We start from the raw sequence: 20,360 nt of genomic DNA, 5'->3' as shown, positions 1-20,360 counted from the left end.
GCTGAGAATGATCCATCACCTAAATAATACCTGCTCTGTAGTGGTCCTGTGGGGGTCCTGACCATTGAAGAACAGGGTAAAAGCTGGCTAACAAAGCATGCAGAGAAACAGATGGACTACAGTCAGTAATTGTAGAACTACAAAGTGCTTCTATATGGTGAGTGGAGCTGATAAAATGGACAGTGAGTGTAGAAACAAGGAGGTGGTCATAATGTTATGTCTGATCGGTTGTTTACAGTTAAAGCTGGCATGTAACGTAATATGATAATATTGTTTGTGAAAATTATAATTTCACAAGGCATTGTAGCTACATGCTTAAGGTTGGGCTATATAATAATCACTTTGTTGCAAATTTAATTCTAAATGCATCAGTGAAGGATTTTTAAAAATTGATCAACATTTGCAAAGGTTATGGGCAAAAGTACAGAGGTGCATCACAGTGTACATAATAAAATAAATATAATAAAATGATCATGATCTGTGGAATTGTCCTGATTAGCTTTTTTTGTAGGTAGGAGGTGAGTTGTTTTATCCCGGCGTCGTACAAATGCTTTTGGTTATCAGAGGCCGTGCACTGAGCTAAGAACTCCACTTCAGCCATGTTCTCTTATTCCATCTTTCAAGAACATTTGCTCTTTGTTCTCTTCTGTATGCTGGCTGAGAAAGGGCAGGCTAGTAGTGTTAGCAATAAAGCGAAAGCATAAGTCGATGCCCAGCCGGCAGTCTGATATTCTATAGAACGGAAAAAGCATGCTGGAAAGGACACACCTGCCAACATTTCTGTCAGGCTGGGCGTGTATGAAGGAAATAATTGACCAAACTCTGAGCTGCGGGAAGCGCCACAGCAGAATGCAGTGGGATAATGACCACTTTGCTCTCAGCTGGACGGCATCAGGTGAAGCAGAAAAGTTTGCGCCTTTAATATCCTCGAATTATCGCATGCAGACGCCGTTATGGCTGAGGATTCCATCAGTCAGCTATATGTTCCGCTGTTGCTTCAAGACTTCCAGGCTCATACACTTTCTGCTTGTTTTTACTATGATTATTATATATTTTTTCTTTGTTTCCTGCAGTGACCTTTCATTTACTGAGAGCTCAAGCAAAGCAGGTGATTCCACAATAGATTGTTAGTGGGTGTCTTCTAGATAATTAACAAAAAAATGGCTGTCGGGGGTGCTTTGTGCTGATGTGTGTTGTTCTCTGAGTGACATTTGGGTGGGATAGGTGGGACTGCCTGCAGGCTTCTCAAAGGTGATGCACATAAGCTGAACTAATTAGTCTGAAATGGTGGACTGTCAAGGCCTGCACACGCCAACGTCTGCCTAACTGCCCTTCGTTCACCGCAACCGACTCGTCAGCAGAAATTTGAAGGCCAGCGTGGGCTGCTTTGTCTAGAGAGAGAGAGAGATAGAGGACAGGCCTAGGCCCGAGACAGAGCTTATTCCCCCACAGACCCCTAAATCTCCACTCAGTTTGAAAATCTAATCTAAAGTAATCTCAGTATCTTCACCTGCAGTCTATATACAGTGCCTTGCAAAAGTATTCAGCCCCTTTGAACTTTTCAACCTTTTGCCACATTTCAGGCTTCATACATAACGATATGAAATTGTAATTTTTTGTGAAGAATCAACAAGAAGTGGGACACAATCGTGAAGTGGAACGAAATTTATTGGATATTTTAAACTTTTTTTAGAAATAAAAAACTGAAAAGTGGGGCGTGCAATATTATTCAGCCCCCTTGCGTTAATACTTTGTAGCGCCACCTTTTGCTGCGATTACAGCTGCAAGTCGCTTGCGGTATGTCTCTATCAGTTTTGCACATCGAGAGACAGAAATTTTTGCCCATTCTTCCTTGCAAAACAGCTCGAGCTCAGTGAGGTTGGATGGAGAGCGTTTGTGAACAGCAGTTTTCAGCTCTTTCCACAGATTCTCGATGGGATTCAGGTCTGGACTTTGACTTGGCCATTCTAACACCTGGATACGTTTATTTGTGAACCATTCCATTGTAGATTTTGCTTTATGTTTTGGATCATTGTCTTGTTGGAAGATAAATCTCTGTTCCAGTCTCAGGTCTTTTGCAGACTGCAACAGGTTTTCTTCCAGAATGGTCCTGTATTTGGCTCCATCCATCTTCCCATCAATTTTAACCATCTTCCCTGTCCCTGCTGAAGAAAAGCAGGCCCAAACCATGATGCTGCCACCACCATGTTTGACAGTGGGGATGGTGTGTTCAGGGTGATGAGCTGTGTTGCTTTTACGCCAAACATAACGTTTTGCATTGTGGCCAAAAAGTTCGATTTTGGTTTCATCTGACCAGAGCACCTTCTTCCACATGTTTGGTGTGTCTCCCAGGTGACTTTTTATGGATATCTTTGAGAAATGGCTTTCTTCTTGCCACTCTTCCATAAAGGCCAGATTTGTGCAGTGTACGACTGATTGTGTCCTATGGACAGAGTCTCCCACCTCAGCTGTAGATCTCTGCAGTTCATTCAGAGTGATCATGGGCCTCTTGGCTGCATCTCTGATCAGTCTTCTCCTTGTTTGAGCTGAAAGTTTAGAGGGACGGCCGGGTCTTGGTAGATTTGCAGTGGTCTGATACTCCTTCCATTTCAATATGATCGCTTGCACAGTGCTCCTTGAGATGTTTAAAGCTTGGGAAATCTTTTTGTATCCAAATCCGGCTTTAAACTTCTCCACAACAGTATCTCGGACCTGCCTGGTGTGTTCCTTGGTCTTCATGATGCTCTCTGCGCTTTAAACAGAACTCTGAGACTGTCACAGAGCAGGTGCATTTATACGGAGACTTGATTACACACAGGTGGATTCTATTTATCACCATCAGTCATTTAGGTCAACATTGGATCATTCAGAGATCCTCACTGAACTTCTGGAGTGAGTTTGCTGCACTGAAAGTAAAGGGGCTGAATAATATTGCACGCCCCACTTTTTAGTTTTTTATTTCTAAAAAAAGTTTAAAATATCCAATAAATTTCGTTCTACTTCACGATTGTGTCCCACTTGTTGTTGATTCTTCACAAAAAATTACAATTTCATATCGTTATGTTTGAAGCCTGAAATGTGGCAAAAGGTTGAAAAGTTCAAGGGGGCTGAATACTTTTGCAAGGCACTGTACATCAGCAGCCTCCCATGTGCTGAGCCAAGAGCAGCTAATGGCCCACCTCATTACCGCTACTCTCGCCCACGCTGCCTTACACTCGATCTGGCCTTCTCAAGTTCTTGCCACTTACCAGCCTCACTTTCAAACCAGTTGATGAGACACACCTACCTTGTACCTACCACGACTGAACACTATATCAGGTACGACTTAGATAAACAGAGAGGGAATAACAAGTATTTAACTGCTTGTTTTTGTTATTTAATGTACTCCCATATACTTTAAATTTACACATACTTTCAACTTTACACTTATAAAAATATGAACATATTCTTTATTTTAAATCATAAACAAGACAAAAAAAACACATTACTGGGGGGTATTTAGACACCACAAATTAGTAACATTAGTAGTAATTGTAATTGGCAACCTGCTGTTGGCAATTACAGCTCAGAGCGTCTACAATAGGAAATAATTATCACTTGATTATCTTCTTAATTGCGACCCCCTTCCTCTTGGTAAATTGACAAGATCACAAAGGTCCCTTTAATGGACTCGCAATTTTGATGCACTTTTTGATACATTTTTAAAAATTGATTTTAAGTCTTGAGAATGACTTGGCCATGCAAGCACCGTCACCTTCAATTTTTAGAAGTCAGACTTTTAAAAACGAGTTATTTCATCTTTTTAAAAGATCCAGATTTCATTTTATGAGATTCTCTATTTTCATTTCTTATAGTGTTCACTTTTTGATACTTCGTTCTCTGTACCTTAGAACACTTATTAAAATAGTTTTATTTTGTTTTAACTGACTTCTGCTAGGTGGCACGGTGACTTAGTGGGTAGCACTGTCGCCTCACAGCAAGATGGTCCTGGGTTTGATCCCCAGGCGGGGCGGTCCGGGTCCTTTCTGTGTGAAGTTTGCATGTTCTCCCCGTGTCTGCGTGGGTTTCCTCCGGGAGCTCCGGTTTCCTCCCACAGTCGAAAAACATGCAGTCAAGTTAATTAAAGACACTGAATTGCCCTGTAAGGGAATGGATGTGTGTGTATGTATGTGTGTGTATGTGTGACTGCCCTGCGATGGACTGGTGTCCCGTCCAGGCTGTTTCTGTGTGCCTTGCACCCATTGAAAAGCTGGGATAGGCTCCAGCACCCTAATGACCCCAACTGGATAAGCGGATAAGAAAATGAATAAATGACTTCTGCTAATTTTAGATGCACTTCTCTTTGCTTCGAAAATATTTTGGTACTTTGGTTATTTGGTATTAAATTTTTTTAGTTTATGTTCATGTTTGTACTCCTGTTCTGTCCTGGTCAGCGTTGCCGCATGTCCGGCTTATTCAGAATCACATGGTACAATGCAGTAACGCACTCAGGACTGGACGCTGACACTTTTTTATGTATGCAATCACTGACTGTTGCTGTGCACATTTCAGCCCACATCCCCTGTCTATCAGTGGAAAGCAAGGGGAACCTCCAGGACCACTGCTGAACAGATATGTTTTTGGGTGGTGTACCATTATTAACACAGCGTGCTAGTGGATTTGTGTTGGACTCAGCAGCATCGCTTGGTACATCTGTGTTCCGTGGGCAGAAAGTAGTGGGATAATGACCACTTTGTGGTAGAAAGTGACGACAAGGGAGGATTAAAGTGGTGCAAAAAGGTGGGCTAAAGCAGTTGTGTGCAATGTGTGTGCAATGGCTATCAATCTATACTTGGTGTTGTATTTTCCTTAAGTCATTTTATTCTGGCTTTCTCAATTGACTATTTTTACACTTATACCTGACACCATGAATGAACTAACCTAAACCTCTGTTTAACAGAATAATTTTAACATATTTTGAAAGTATCTTTTTTATTTACTTTATATACAGATCTATTCTGTTCTGTTTATTCTTTTAAAGTTTTACCTGACCCCCTCTGAGCTACACACAACACTAAGCTAATGTATTATAACTCTACGCCTACAAGGTTTATGTGTCAAATAAATGGGCCAGAAAGTGTTTCATACTATTTGTAAGTACAGATCTACCACCTACCATGTTTCACCTAAAAAACGAATGTCCCTTATCATCAATTAAATGTCTTACAATACTTGAAAACCAGCAGAGTGATAAAAATACCCATAGGCTACTTCCCACTAACTATAGCTGCTTCAAAAGCTCATGCTGAGAACGGGAAAACTTTTCACTCTGTAGTCTAAGCATCACCAGGAAAAGTCACCTAGCCTTTTATGTAAGAACTATATCAGAGACACACCTGCTCTGGATTCCTCCCACTCAGGAAGCCAAAGGTTTTCATTTGCACCACCAGGAACAGGTTTGCCCACTGTGAGCAAGACCTACTGTGGTAAGTAGACCAACCCACTCCTGAAAACAGCCAAAATTCATGTAAATGCTGCTTAAAATGGTTTTCAGGACGCGTTCCAGCCCCTACTGACCTTTTATTCAACTCTTTTTCTTTACTCACGTGAAGCCGCTGGTAGAATTCAAAGCCCATTTCTCTGACCATGTTCATAAAAAGCAGTGAAGGTGTGAGGGCAGCTTTATAATCCAAGCTACTACCCAGCCTGTCTGGATAAATTCAGGCCTGCTCCCGCTGGCAATCGGATGTGTTGAAGAACACAACTGGTTTCCTGTCGACGGGGCAAGAGATAAATTAGCACTGATCCCACAGCTCAAGGGAAATGAAGAATGCCTAAGGAAGAGACTCAACCTGTGACTAGTTTCGTATGGCTCTCTAAAAGGGACGTTTTATTCCGGATTAGTTGTGACAAACCTTACCTCCCCTGCATCTCACATGGAGTGACAGCATTCCCTTGTGTTAAATGTGTTGTTCACAGATTAGCATAATGTTCAACTCTTGTTGATTCTGGCAGATTTAGAGTTTAAAAATGATCAAACCAGGACTAGTTTATGCTGCATTTGTATCAGATAATGTGGTTTGGAGGCTGCTCAGGTGGCGCAGTGGTAAAAACATGCTGACACCAGAGCTGGAATCTCGAATACATTGTACCGAATCTCAGCTCTGCCTGCCGGCTGGGCTGAGCGGCCACATCGATAATGATTGGCCTGTTGTTCTAATAGGGGTGGGATATTAAGGCCGGATAGGGACTCTCTCATAACTAATGCAATTACGACCTCTGCTGCCTGATTGATGCCCCCTGCACAGAGATGGGAAAAGAGTGCTGTCAGGGTGTGTCTCTCTGTACACAGAGCTGATCCGCATTGCACTCGTCAAGGTGTAGGTGACAAAATGCATACGGCTGCTGCCCAGGTGTTCTCCTCAATCAGAGCAGGGATCGGCATTGGTGGAGAGGAAGCATGACGCAATCGGGCAATTGGACGCGCTAAAAGGGAGAAAAAGAGGAGGAAATGCATAAACAATAAATATATATATATATATATATTAGGGCTGTCGAAGTTAACGCGATAATAACGCATTAACGCGACCTCAATTTAACGCGATTAAAAAAATTAGTGCCATTAACGCAAATTCTAGTTCATGTTGACACTTGACTGGTAGAACAAACGTTTTAATGTCGGACTTGCCACCGTTTTTCATTTGCGGTTTGTTAACATAATGTAACCGATCGTGGTAGTGATGCACTTGCATAATAAAGAAATAAATACACGCTATATTCACAAGTTGTCGGGAGCAGAACACTTTATTACACTTAATTAACTTCTTCTTCTGTACCGAATACCGGAAAGCTGAGTCGAGCACGTTAGTTCATAAACTATGGAAGCCCCAAAGGGTCAAAACACACTCACTTCGTGTAGAAACGTCCATCAAACCATCGTCACGATACAACCACAGACAAGTCTGTTACAATAACTACGCCTTATCCCATCTAAAGCACCGCTGATCTACAATGTTTGCTGATGGAGAAATTCTAACCTACAATCTGACATTTACTGCCTAGTATGTGAGTGAATAAAACTCCCTTACAGTTTTCTCTTGTCCCAGCAGTTTTTAACATCAGTACATTTAGCATAAAATGTGTTCACCATTTTAATTGTAACATTTCACATAAAAATCCTTGTTTTCTATAACATTTACACAGATTTTTTTAAATGCGATTAATCGCGATTAACTATATGAAATTCTGAGATTAATCGCGATTAAAAATTTTAATCGTTTGACAGCCCTAATATATATATATGTATATAGAATCTGCCCTGTACCAAACCACATTATTTATATACTGTATATATATATATATATATATATATATATATATGTATATACTGTATATAAATAATGTGGTTCGGTACAGGGCAGTTTCTAATCTGAATCCAAAATTACATACCATGCTTTAGTATCCTTTGTTTTCTTTGTGATTGCATAAGAAAGTGTGTAATGACTGAAGTTCTCTGAGGTTACAGTCTGCATATACTGAACTGTGGGGTTTAACTATAACAATTCATCTTAGACTTTACATTACACAAACATTTTGTAATGCCTTCAAAAATCACATGGCAAATTGCTCCACATGTGTCCCTGTTCGGTACTCTTTCAACCTTGTCTAATAAAGAACACCATATGGGTCAGTAGTAAAAGCTCTAGACAAAAATAAGAGACCACTCCAGTGTGTTTCAGCTATTCCATTCCAGCGGAATCCAACACTGAAGTGCTGATCACCTGAACCGAATCATGTGTAATGAGAAGAAATATATATAAAAAAAAAAACACTGCTGTCGTCCTCTTACAATAAGACCAACTGGGTGGCAGAAGTAATGGCCTCAAAGTAAAGAAGTAATGGCAGAAATAATGGCCTCAGAAGTAACTAGAATCAAAAAATAACTATTGGCCATGTCAAAAGCATGAAAAAGAAAAAGGGGTCTGATTGAGGAGAAATGGGTTCAATTTTTGCTTTACTGGAAAAGGGATAAAGTGAGCGTTCTCCTGATTGAAATTTCAAAACAGAAGTTTATAAGAACATCAAGCAGTAGACAACAAAGCGTGTTGGGGACAACTACTCATTGTACTCAACTCATTGTAACTCAAAATGTCCCAACTTTTCCAGAAATAGGGTTTGTATAGGGGTGACTGGAGGCAGGGTTTGTAGGCATAACATTATGATTACCTTCCTAATATTGTGTTGGTCCCCCTTTTGCTGCCAAAACAGCCCTGACCTGTCGAAGGCAAGAAGTCTGACACCTTTCTATCAGCTACAGTAGCTCGTCTGTTGGATCGTACCACACGGGCCAGCCTTCGCTCCCCACGTGCATCAATGAGCCTTGGCCGCCCATGACCCTGTCGCCGGTTTTCCACTGTTCCTTCCTTGGACCACTTTTGATAGATACTGACCACTGCAGATCGGGACACATCCCACAAGAGCTGCAGTTTTGGAGATGCTCGGACCCAGTCGTCTAGCCATCACAATTTGGCCCTTGTCAAACTCGCTCAAATCCTCACGCTTGTTCATTTTTCCTGCTTCTAACATCAACTTTGAGGATAAAATGTTCACTTGCTGCGTAATATATCTCCCCCACTAACAGGTGCCGTGATGAAGAGATAATCAGTTTTATTCACTTCACCTGTCAGTGGTCATAATGTTATGGCTGGTCGGTGTATATCACTATTTTTTTAACAATAAGAAATGTTTACCAAAAGTAAACGTGGTTAGAGTACTTCAGGAACTTTTTACACTCACCTATCATGCTTAAATCCCTTGGAGGCCAAGCATCTGCTGTAGTTTGTCCTGATTCTGCTCTCCTGCCTCCAGTCACCCCTGCTGGCCCAGTTCTGTCCACCCCTACATTCAGTAAATATGGCTCTGTGGGGGTAGCATGGCAGGCAGTAATGACAGAGCTCTAGGCGAACCAGGGTAACCAGCATAAAGGAGATGATGAACAGACAGTGAGCAGAGAAAAGGGCAACTTGGAAGCTAAGTCAGTTATGGCTCCATTGTTTTTCTCTCACTCTCTGTGGGATTGCATTACTGAGACATAAAGGATAGGTTCTGACCCTTTGAAAGTGTAAGATACAGCACAGCTCAGTAATGGCTTCCTTCCTATAATGCTGTTGTGACCGCTGGCCTTTTGTCACCATCGCTGCCTAAAATGTCACATAAAGCAGCTGTGGTTTGAAAATTCTGGTTCGGATTTGTGTTTGTATTTGGAAGTGACCTCATCAGGTTTCTTTATTTCTGAGGTAATTAGATTTTTAATATGTTTAACCGACAACCTTTCAGAAAACAACCCCAGAGATTTCAGACGCGGAAATCGAGTGGAATTGAATCTAGCCGTGGTTTATCATCAACAATAGACCAAACTGTACTGTAATTACTAATTATCACCATTTGTCTAAACAGAAAGTGAAAAACCATGCTGGTCTCAGGGGAGCCTTGTTTCATTAGTGCTCAGATCAGGTGGCACATATGGACTGATAGTCAGGCATCACAGCTGTATATTGCTTCCACGTTAAAAGAATTTACAGATTCAACATTGCTTTCCTGCTACTTTAATTCCCACGTGAAGCAGTCATAATTGAATAATGTTAAATTACTAAATAGGGCTACAGTTCACTGGGGGCTTCAATAACTATAAACTAGGCTTGTTACAGAGTGGCTTTATACTCAAACCCATTTCCTCATCTAGACATGAGCTTTTATTTATGTGAGAAAAAAAACACTTAAATAATGCATTCCATTAGGTGCAGTAGTATTTTTGTGGTTAAGATACTAGACAAGTGGGCCGCTCAGGTGGCGCAGCGGTAAAAACACACGCTGCTGATTGATGGCGCCTGCACAGAGACGGGAAAATAGTGCTGGCAGGGTGCGTCTCTCCATACACAGCAGCTGAGCTGCACTGCACTCGTCAAAGTGTAGGTGATAAGATGCATACGGCATGCTGCCCACGTGTCGGAGGGGGCAATCGGGCAACTGGACGCACTAACAGGGAGAAAAAGGGGAGAAAATGCATAAAATAAAAATATTTAAAAAAAAGATACTAGACAAGTGATCAAAAGGTTGCTGGTTCAAGCCACACCACTGCCAAGTTGCCACTGTTGGTCCCCTGAGCCAGGCCCTTATCTCTCATTTGCTTGCATTCCATCCAGTCACACTTGTAAGTCGCTTTGAATAAAAAGCACTTGCTAAATGCCATTAATGTTCACATTAAAGTGTACACAGCAAAGTAAAACATTACACACAGGGTTCATTTTATGACACATCACGATTGGGTCAATAACATTTTTAATTACTTTTCACAAAAGTACAGAAGTGCTTCTGGGCTAAAGGGACACAGGTACATGCAGACAGGCTTTATAATAACACATCTGTCATCCATCTGCCCATAGGCCCAAGAGCAGAGCTCTTTCATTACAGTCTGCTCACACGCTCACAACAGCAATCGCTATTGCTTAATTAGAAGATTAGAGGATCCAATTAGTCGATCTCCTGTCTTGCAGATCAACACATCTTTTGAAATGAGACACTTTTGTTGACCCCCGGAGTCAACATTTCCTTCTTGTCAATTTGATTGTGTCTGAGTGGGTGCAATGGATTTTGCCAGCCTGTGGGCACACTTTCTGGGTCGCTCGTCCTTCAGAACAGATTTGGGTTCTTTACCAGAAACGCAGAGCTCTATGTTTTCATAGCCAGACCTGTAGAGCCAAACAGAACGTACAGTGTCGTTCTTGCTGCCATTTTTTGTAAAGTCTTTCATTTATTTATTTATTAGGATTTTAATGTCATGTTTTACACACTTCTGGTAACATTTATGACAGAAACGATAGTCACTCATTACACAAGATTCATCAGTTCACAAGTTTAATGTCAAACACAGTCATGGACAATTTTGTATCTCCAGTTCACCTCACTTGCATGTCTTTGGACTGTGGGAGGAAACCGGAGCTCCCAGAGAAAACCTACACAGACACGGGGATAACATGCAAACTCCACACAGAAAGGACCCGAGCCTCCCCACCTGGGGATCGAACCCAGGACCTTCTTGCTGCCAGGCGACAGTGCTACCCACTGAGCCACTGTGCCGCTCCGTAAAGTCTTTGAGAAATCTTTTTGTAAAGGATCTTTAAAACATAGCATTATGAGTGTAGACTTAAAGTGAAGGTTTAGTTAATACACAGTGGATTGCAATTTAGCTTCACACTGCATATGGAATCATCATGACCTTTTATTATGAAAATGCCACCAGGAGACAAAACAATTAAGCAAATTGCCCCTGCCATCCTGTTGTCTAAAAGTCTGAACACAATGTCATATTAAAGGCTGCTTTTACTAGGCTTTGATATTCATCCTTAAATCTGTTTGATTCTTACTAGTGATCAGATGTTTGAGAAGAACATTTTTCATTATAAAATGTTAGATTATTTGATTTTTTTTTGTTTTTTGCTTCACTGGAAAAGGGAGCATTAGGTTGCTTTCATTTTTTTATTTCAAAAACACAAGTTAATAAGAAGAACATCAAGCTGCAGACATTGGGGACAACAAGCGGCTGGGTTAAGCTGCATGGCAGGGACATTTTGAAACTTCTAGGGCCAAAACTTCTAGAGGTTTCTAGAGGCTAACAACCATAAAGTTTAGAAATTAGATGACTGGAGTAAGGTCATCTTCTCTGAGAGTCTAATTTTCATCCTGACCTGCAAGGTCCAGCAGGTCTCCTCTGCAAGGTCAGAATATGAAGGAAAGATCAAATGTATAAGCAGTGAAAATAACTTTTTACATGCTGTGTTGTTTGTGTTTTTAAGGCTGTAAGTATTTGTGAAGAGGTCTGTACAGGGTATTGACAGACATAGATATTGTTGGGCCACCATTAACTGTTAAAACAGCTTTAGTTGGCTTTGGTATAGAGTCTACAAGACTTTTGAGCTGTGCTGGAGTAATAGAACACTGCCATATAATATTCCCCCACTTAGGTTGCTAATGATGGTGGTATAGTACTATATAAAATGCTGATCCTGAATCTTCTATAGGTGTTCAACTGATGAGATGTGGTGATTTTTTTTTTTTTTTTCAAAAAGCCAATTTCACCAGGATAAAACGTTTCTTCAGATTAATCATGTGTTTAGTCTTGAATAATTGTACTGATTTCTTTTTTGTGACTTTTCTGTTTAGAAGTCACTGACTATTCTCATGAAAGGGGTTAAGCATTTCTACCTAGTTCTCTTGGTGTACACCACGAATGCCCTGGCACACATGTAAGGAATATGAAGAAGGATGACTTATCTGACCATTTTACATTTTCCTCTACTTACTTTACCTCTGCTGTGTGTAAAAATACACTATTATTTTACTACATTGCCTTGTTCAGCCATTAGCAATCGATGTGCACTTAAGAAACACACAAAATATAAAAGGTCTAACTGGATTTCCTCTAATCTCTCAAATGACATACCAGCAGGTCATGTGTCGTCCTAAGAATCCCATAAATGTGTAAGTGAGTGGTATAATAGATTGGATGCTGGTCCAGGGTTTTTGTAGGGTTTTTCTGTCGACTGATCAAGCATTTACTAAAGGTGAATAAGAAGAGAAGTGCTACCCTTTCACACTCTGACACAAGTTGTAAACAGCAGTGGTAGGTTTTTGCAAAGTCAATTTTAATTGTTCACTGGGGGACAAAATCTATTTCTTCTTGAATTTCATTTGAGAAAGTTATTAGAAGTAGGCAATGACTGCCTGAATCCAGAGTGATAAAACAACGGCTGTGTTAGCCAGAGGAAGTTTAGTAATTACCTATGAGAGCAAGATCAAATGTAGCTACAGGCTTAGCTCATGTAGGAGCACATATCAGCTTTCTTCTCTTATCGCCTGGTCTGCTGTAAAACAGTGGAACAGATCTGAGAAATCACCAAGGTCATACATCTACTTTTCATCCGTCTTCATCTGCTTCTAAAATGCACAGGAAATACTGCAGATGGAATGGTGTAGCTTTTTTGCTTTTGTTTTAGTCATTTTAAATCCTATAAATTGTCTTTTTATCTTCATTCTTTATTAAAATGTGTTTGTGTTATAATGAAAGTCAGGACAAGGCAGAGCACATTAGCAGCATGCTGTCTGTGTTTGGTGAACAAATGTGTAATAGTCTGACATGCTTTATTTAGTGTCCATTACAAAAAATGTTTTAAAGACCATAATGGTGATGTGAGTGTGACAGCAGACCAGGTTAGACATTTGTTTCCTCAGAGAGTCTCAAGATGTGCCAAAGAAAAGCACGACTGCATTTATTTGATGACACAATCTAGTCAATCCTTCAACTACAAATCAACCTTATTGTCCTAGCTGACACCAAGTCAGTAGACATGAACTCCATCACAAAACCAGTTTCACAGTGAACCAGCATGGAACACTCTGAGACCTTTACCGAGACCCTTAGACTAAAAAGTTTGCTCTTTGGATGCAGGCCAGATTGCTTTTGTGTTGGTACCTCACTAGTGCTGGCATCACAGCCATTTTTGATTGTTTGTTTGCTTCCCTTCTGCGTGTCGTCTTTATTTGGACTTTGAACACTGGAATTAAATGTCAGCCTCAGGTTTTTTCATCCCTTTGTGATGATGCGAAATGGGACTTGTGCAGGGTTGCAAGGCTGTTAGTTCTGTCCATAACATCACCCTACTTTTAGATCATTTTCCCAGTGGCTTTATTTTAAATGTATGCAACTGATGTGATGCCACAGTTTGCCTTTGATATTCCCTTTCAATTTACTGCGTATGTGAGCTAAAAGGAAATCAGCTTACATATATGGTTTAAAAAAAACCAAACTAATAATGATATTTTTCATTTAATCTAGACAGAAATGCAGAAAACGTGTTTGCAAAGCACATGTCATATAGCAGCATGGGTCTGAGAAGTAACCTATTGGAATACGTCTACACCAGTGGCGGCTGCTGGTCTTTCAAAGAGGGGAAGCTCATTGTCGGCTTATATCATAAAATTTGTCAATTTATTTATACATAAATTATTTATACATAAATTCTGCCCTCCGTTCCTCTTCAACCAGATACCAAGAAATGGGTTGCAGTTTGTCTTTCGACTTCACTCGCAAAATCCGCGATGGGACTGAAGCTCCCAGTGATTAAGTGAAGGTGTAGATCTCAAAATAGCTGTCAATCAAAATGGGATTCAGCCTTTCGACTGATCCTCCAATCATCTTGCAGAAGCTCCGCGTCCAGACCCGCCCACAGCTCCATTCACCCCCAGAGACGCTCAGCGTCCGGGGGCGGGACAAAATCGTGGCATTTATCCAATGACCGGCAAGTTTCGAAGCAATGAAAAAAACCGTTCCATGCAGCCCCGTTGAAGTGAATAGACGCTCAGCTTCTACGGGCAAATGCATTGACGCTCCGGGAATGTATGAGAAGTTCGAGTCAGTCGATTTGTGATAAGTAGCTGATTCTGAATGAACCTGTCTTCGAGATGAACGTGTTCTAACGCATTTGTAGTCAATGAAATGTTAACACAACTGTACATATTTGACCATTTAATTTTTGACATTTTAGGGGAAGCTGAGCTTCCCTTGCAGTCTTAGAGAAATCGCCACTGGTCTACACCTATGGCGCTATTCCTGTTTATAGTGGTTCACTGTTTCAGCTTGTTTTAGACAAACCCTTTTATTCAGCTACAGGAGTCTATCTCTTACCTATCAGCTATTTCAGGCCTGAACTGGTTTCAAATAAAGGTTTGCTACTGTCTGAGCCAGTAGTGTTTTATCTACTATGACTGCATCTTCTATTCCTTTTTACTGCAGCCAGCAGCCCTTGGTGTAGACCGTAGGAGTCCACAACAATCCCGCCTCAAAGACAGAAGAGAGATTTAAAAAAGAAATAGTTGAATTGGTCATGTCCAAGCTCTGTCATTGTATTTTATTTGTTATCAAAATCATCTTGATACGTCGTTTTTTTAGGAATTAAGGAAAAGTAGAATTAAGAAGATTCCATGATTGCTACCCAGTTTTAGTTTCAAACTGCCATTTATCCCAGCTACTGCACAACAGTTACCAATTTGAAAGGATAATTGCAAACTCATTTTTGTCTCCACGTCAAGTGAAGCCAGAATCTACCTCACTTCAAACTGCCACTCAAGCTAAAAGTCTGCAATTAGCTAGTGCTACTCTGATCAACCCTTACACCCAAAGCAGCAGTTATGCTCTCTTGGATTTTTGGCAATGATGGCTATGGCGTTATCAGAATTTTTACATATAACAGTCGTGCCACAAAAGAACCCATTCCTAAATCAGTGCAATTATGTAAGTTATAACGGTTATTTTGCATTACCCTGCTAGTATGGTTGTAAGGCTACTGGGTGTAAGGCTGTAACCCACTAATGCCTAGTTCACACTACATGATTTTTGCCCTGATTTCCGCTCGCCGACTGGTCGGCGCTAGATTTGCCGGCTCGGGAGCAGCTCAGCGATCGAAACTCGGCTCTCAATCGCTATGTGTGAACTACTCAACAACTCAATCCAAGCAGCTCGCCGAGCACTCAAAAAGAGTTTTCTAGCTTGTCAAATATCTGGATCTGAGTTGCCCGACTGGCAATGAGTGCTATGTCAAACAGTCAGTGAGAACGCAAGATACGGTGTGAGGGGAAACGCAGAAGAGGAGTTGCAAAAAGGTGGGACAGGGGCATAATATAGTTTATATCAGAATACATTTAGTGTGAAAGCCACACCGACTTGAAAGACTCCCGATTACAAGAGATCCAGTTGTGTAGTGTGAACTGTACAGCGACCTGGCGACTTGGAATGTCATGTAGTGTGAACTTGGCATAATTCTAATGCTTTAGTTTTATTATAGTTTTTAATGTGGCGTACAAAAGGATAGAAATGGGGTGTGGTACGTGTTTTATTGATACATATTGCCTAATATAAACTTAATATAGGCACAAAAAGGTTATTAAACATGTTTATAATCAAGCATGAATTGATAACCTTTCCATAGAGCTAGATTTTACTTCTCTATCAGTTGAAGGATGCTGCAAATGAACAAAGAAAAGAATTGCAGGACAGTTTGTTACTACATTGTGTCATGTTCCTATTATTCAACCCCTACATACATTTGGTGATATTGGTAGTCTGTATGACCTTAAGTTGGGTTACAACATGATTAAACCATTGGGATCTCAATACTGACCATTTTGCCTCAGCTGTGATGTGTTATATAAGCACCACTTAGAGATTCAAGTCAAGGTATCCAAAATACTATTTGAATTTGCCTGGCACAAGAACTCCATATTTTTACAATCAGTGGACCCATAGTTACAGGGTATACATATAAATTAAATAGATTAAAGATTCAAGAAGCATGCACCACCTTCCATCAGTCTCCCCTCTAGCCCAGTGTGTATTTAGACTCATAGTCATAAATGTCTCATAAACATGAGAACTGTTTGTAGTAATTATTCATCCATAAGCAGCACGCAGTACATGTGATTAAACAACTAACAGTAGTCAATTGAGATGAGAGCAAATTTCAGGGGTTTCATTAAGATGCCAATTTCGGAGAATTATTGAATATTCTGTAGGCAAACTGGCTGAATGTGATTAGATGTGGTTGTTTGAGAATTACTTATTTCTCAACCATCTGCCTCTCAAATTACACATTACCCAAACTGTTGGCTCACGGTGAACTCTTATTGAATTACAATTCCGTCATTGTGTTAAGAGCTGCTCCGGATTCCTGTGTGTCGCCTCATGCAGCAGGAGCACCAGCTTCAATCTTCCCTCTCATTGTTATGGCTGTTTGCTGCACAGCCCTTCATTTCTCTTCAGACAGAGAGAGGAGGAGGAGAAGAGAGTGTGGTGGGACTGGAGGGAGAGGAAAAAAAAGATAGAGACAGAGGTGAATGCTGGATGTGAACAGACGCTTCTCTGTCCTTCTCTTACTTCATTTGTTATGTTAATTACTATCAAGTGTGGTCAGTCAAAGTGAATGACCTGAGCAGGCATCGTGTCTAGCCACTGCTCAGACCTCTCAGATAGCAAATGAGTGATGGCCGAGACCTGGCCCACACTTACCACCTGGCCCACTGTGGGTTTCTGCATTACAGAAATGGCCTTTGTTAAGTATTAATTAAGATCTGACAAGCTCAAGAAAGGATTTTACACCTTTTAACCAAGTCCATAATTATCATGTCTGTAAGTATGCAACCAGTTTTGCTTAGCATTGATGTTAGACGTAAGACATTAGCCAGTCATGTCTGTGCAGACACTGGACTGGTCAATAGCACCATTAAAATTTGATCCTCTGATTTCAGTCGGCTAGTAGCACCCGAGTGCCCCATAATTTTACTGACATAAAGTACCAGTCATAATTTATATATTAATAAGTTTATGGTGCCTAAAATGGGCAGATAAACAGTACAAATGAAAGTGATTGGGTTGCTAGAGTTAGTTTTGTGTGAAGTAAATTCACAGTGGTGCAGCAGGAACTGGTGGTGACTCAGCGTCTTGGGCTCAGTTCCAGTTACTGTGTGTTCACACTTCTGTGGCTTTCCTGTACGCCAGTAGGTACACTTACAGCTCTAAATTGTCTTTAGATGTGAGCTAGTGTGAAGAAATGGGTGAGAGGTTTGTGTTTAATGTTCCTGAGTAAGCTGCATAGCTCCTTTTTAGGGTTTTAAATGGTTGCTAATGATAAATGAATGAATGAATGAATGAATGAGGCCCTAAAACGATCATGTCTACCAAACCCTGTGATTTATCATTTTATTTTGTTTGGATCAACTGTTTCATCAGGGTCAATGTCATGGCAGGTTCAGTTCCACTGGTTTACAAATACTCAGGACAGGGCACAAATCTATCACCATCAGACATAGCCAATCATGTCTGTGTAGATGCCCAGCTGGCTGACAGCACCTCTGAGATTGAAACACGGTCTACCTTTTTAGAATAATCATTATACATTATACATACATTATACAATGAATACCTTGCATAAAGAGAACTGGTAAGAGTGGTTTGGGACACAGCCCATTTATTCAAACCGTAAGGAGGTTTTCTCTTTGGTATTACAGAATTGGGCCGGAACTGGAGTCATGCTATGAAATATGGGTACACTTTTTCTGCTGGCACCACAACCAGACAGCGAAGGTCCCAATTTAAGCAGCAATAAAAAGAACCCCCTTCCAAACACCATTCCTCCTCTACCAAGGCCAGTGGCATGGGATAGCCTTAACTATGCACCACCCAACTGCAGGGTTCTATTTAGAGATGTCGATTTGAAAAAAGTGATGTCGGACTTCATGTTTTCTTTATGTTATGTTGTCCTTAAATGTGCCCAGCCCCACGTGCCATGTAGCTTATTTTTATCTGCCTAAACTGAACCATAAGACTGGAATTATTTTAATGGCTGGTGTGGAAAAAGTGAAAAAGTGTTTAAGGTTCTATATACTGTTTATCCCTCTAATTCTCCTCTGCAGCCTGATCCGCATTAACATCTTAATAAGAAAATGTGTTAAACCATGTCTTTACGTCTTCATTGTCAGGAGTAAATTGTGTGTCATTTTTTTTGGCCTTGGCAGCCAGCAGTGGTATTATTTCCCCCCTGCTTCTGGTCACACATGAGTTGTTTATCAGTTGAGATTGGGAGTGTTGTTGTACAAGCACAGAGGTTTTTGTTATCCTCTAATAAGTTGTGACCTGTCGTTTTTGTTTTTGAACTCCCCCTGGAAATCCCACAGCTCTAGATTTAGGCCAGAGATGAGTGTGGGAGATTGTTTGAGTAAACAGGGATGGCTGATCAACTCCTCGTGACTGGATTACCAAGAGCTGGATTGCTTAGCTGCTCCAGCCTTCCTATCTTTCTTTCCTTTCTTATTGTCTCTTTTAATCAAGTCAGCGTTGTCTTTTTAGCCAGGCGTGACGGAACAGTTAATACAGACTTTCAGTTTCACTCGAGGATGTGTAGGTGACAGAAATGTCTTAAGATTTGTGGTATTCAGTTCTTTGATACTAACAATGAGAAGTTCAGCAGTAACACGATGCTAATCTTTAAATGTAAGCATGGAGATGTTAATGGTGGCTGAGAAAGTAAAGTCTCTTACCTGTTTTTCCCGCCCATCTCTTCAAACGATTAAATTTCCGAACTGAATATGAAATATTGATTAAGGATTTTGTTACCTCTTTGCACCATAAAGAACCAATCAAATCCAGAGCCAGCACTAACTTTGGGTTGTCATGGTACCTTACACTTGATCGATAAACTTCACATATCATTATAATGTGCCGCCTCAGAGAACTGCCTTGTTCTCAGACTAAAGTGGTAGAAATCTTTCTTTAAAATTGCCAGTGATTCACATTTTAGTCTTGAGTGTACAGTGCATTTCAGTGTCAGACCCAGTGAAGGTGCATTACTGTGCTCTTATACGCTTGTATTTTAGGCACTTAACTATGAGCTTGTTGGACACCTCTGTGTGATATTTTCAGCTAGAACAGCCACTCTTCTGACAAGGCTACTCACAGTGGGAATACACTGATCAGCCATAACATTAAAACCACCTGCTTGTTTCTACACTCACTGTCCATTTTATCAGCTCCACTTACCATATGGGAGCACTTTGTAGTTCTACAATTACTGACTGTAGTCTATCTGTTCCTCTGCATGCTTTGTTAGCCCCCTTTCATGCTGTTCTTCAATGGTCAGGACCCCCACATGACCACCACAGAGCAGGTATTATTTGGGTGGTGGATCATTCTCAGCACTTCAGTGACACTGACATGGTGGTGGTGTGTTAGTGTGTGTTGTGCTGGTATGAGTGGATCAGACACAGCAGTGCTGCTGGAGTTTTTAAATACTGTGTCCACTCACTGTCCACTCTATTAGACACTCCTACCTAGTTGGTCCACCTTGTAGATGTAAAGTCAGAGACGATCGCTCATCTATTGCTGTTTGAGTTGATCTTCTAGACCTTCATCAGTGGTCACAGGATGCTGCTCATGGGGCACTGTTGGCTGGATATTTTGGGTTGGTGGACTATTCTCAGTCCAGCAGTGACAGTGAGGTGTTTAAAAACTTCATCAGCATTGCTGTGTCTTATCCACTCATACCAGCACAACACACACTAACACACCACCACCATGTCATTGTCACTGCTTGTAGAACTACAAAGTGCTTCTATATGGTAAGTGGAGCTGATAAAATGAGCAGTGAGTGTAGAAACAAGGAGGTGGTTTTAATGTTTAATGTATGTACACAAAAAATAAACAGCGCTGCTGGTACCACCCTGACCAAACCAGATATCTGTAGTAGTGGATTGATGGATCATGTTAAAAGCACAACTTT

At 40.8% G+C, this 20,360-nt stretch overlaps 1 protein-coding gene across 5 annotated transcripts in view; it reads left to right on the top strand.

Moving 5' to 3' along the window:
- Positions 1-20,360, top strand: part of cadm1a (cell adhesion molecule 1a) — a 457,331-nt gene that overhangs the window by 433,820 nt on the left and 3,151 nt on the right. The gene's annotated exons all lie outside the window — the stretch shown is intronic.

Source organism: Trichomycterus rosablanca, chromosome 16 (genome assembly GCF_030014385.1).
Source record: "Trichomycterus rosablanca isolate fTriRos1 chromosome 16, fTriRos1.hap1, whole genome shotgun sequence".
Taxonomy (NCBI): Eukaryota; Metazoa; Chordata; class Actinopteri; order Siluriformes; family Trichomycteridae; genus Trichomycterus; species Trichomycterus rosablanca.
Note: the sequence above shows the minus strand (reverse complement) of the source record. Positions and strands in the feature narration are given on the sequence as shown.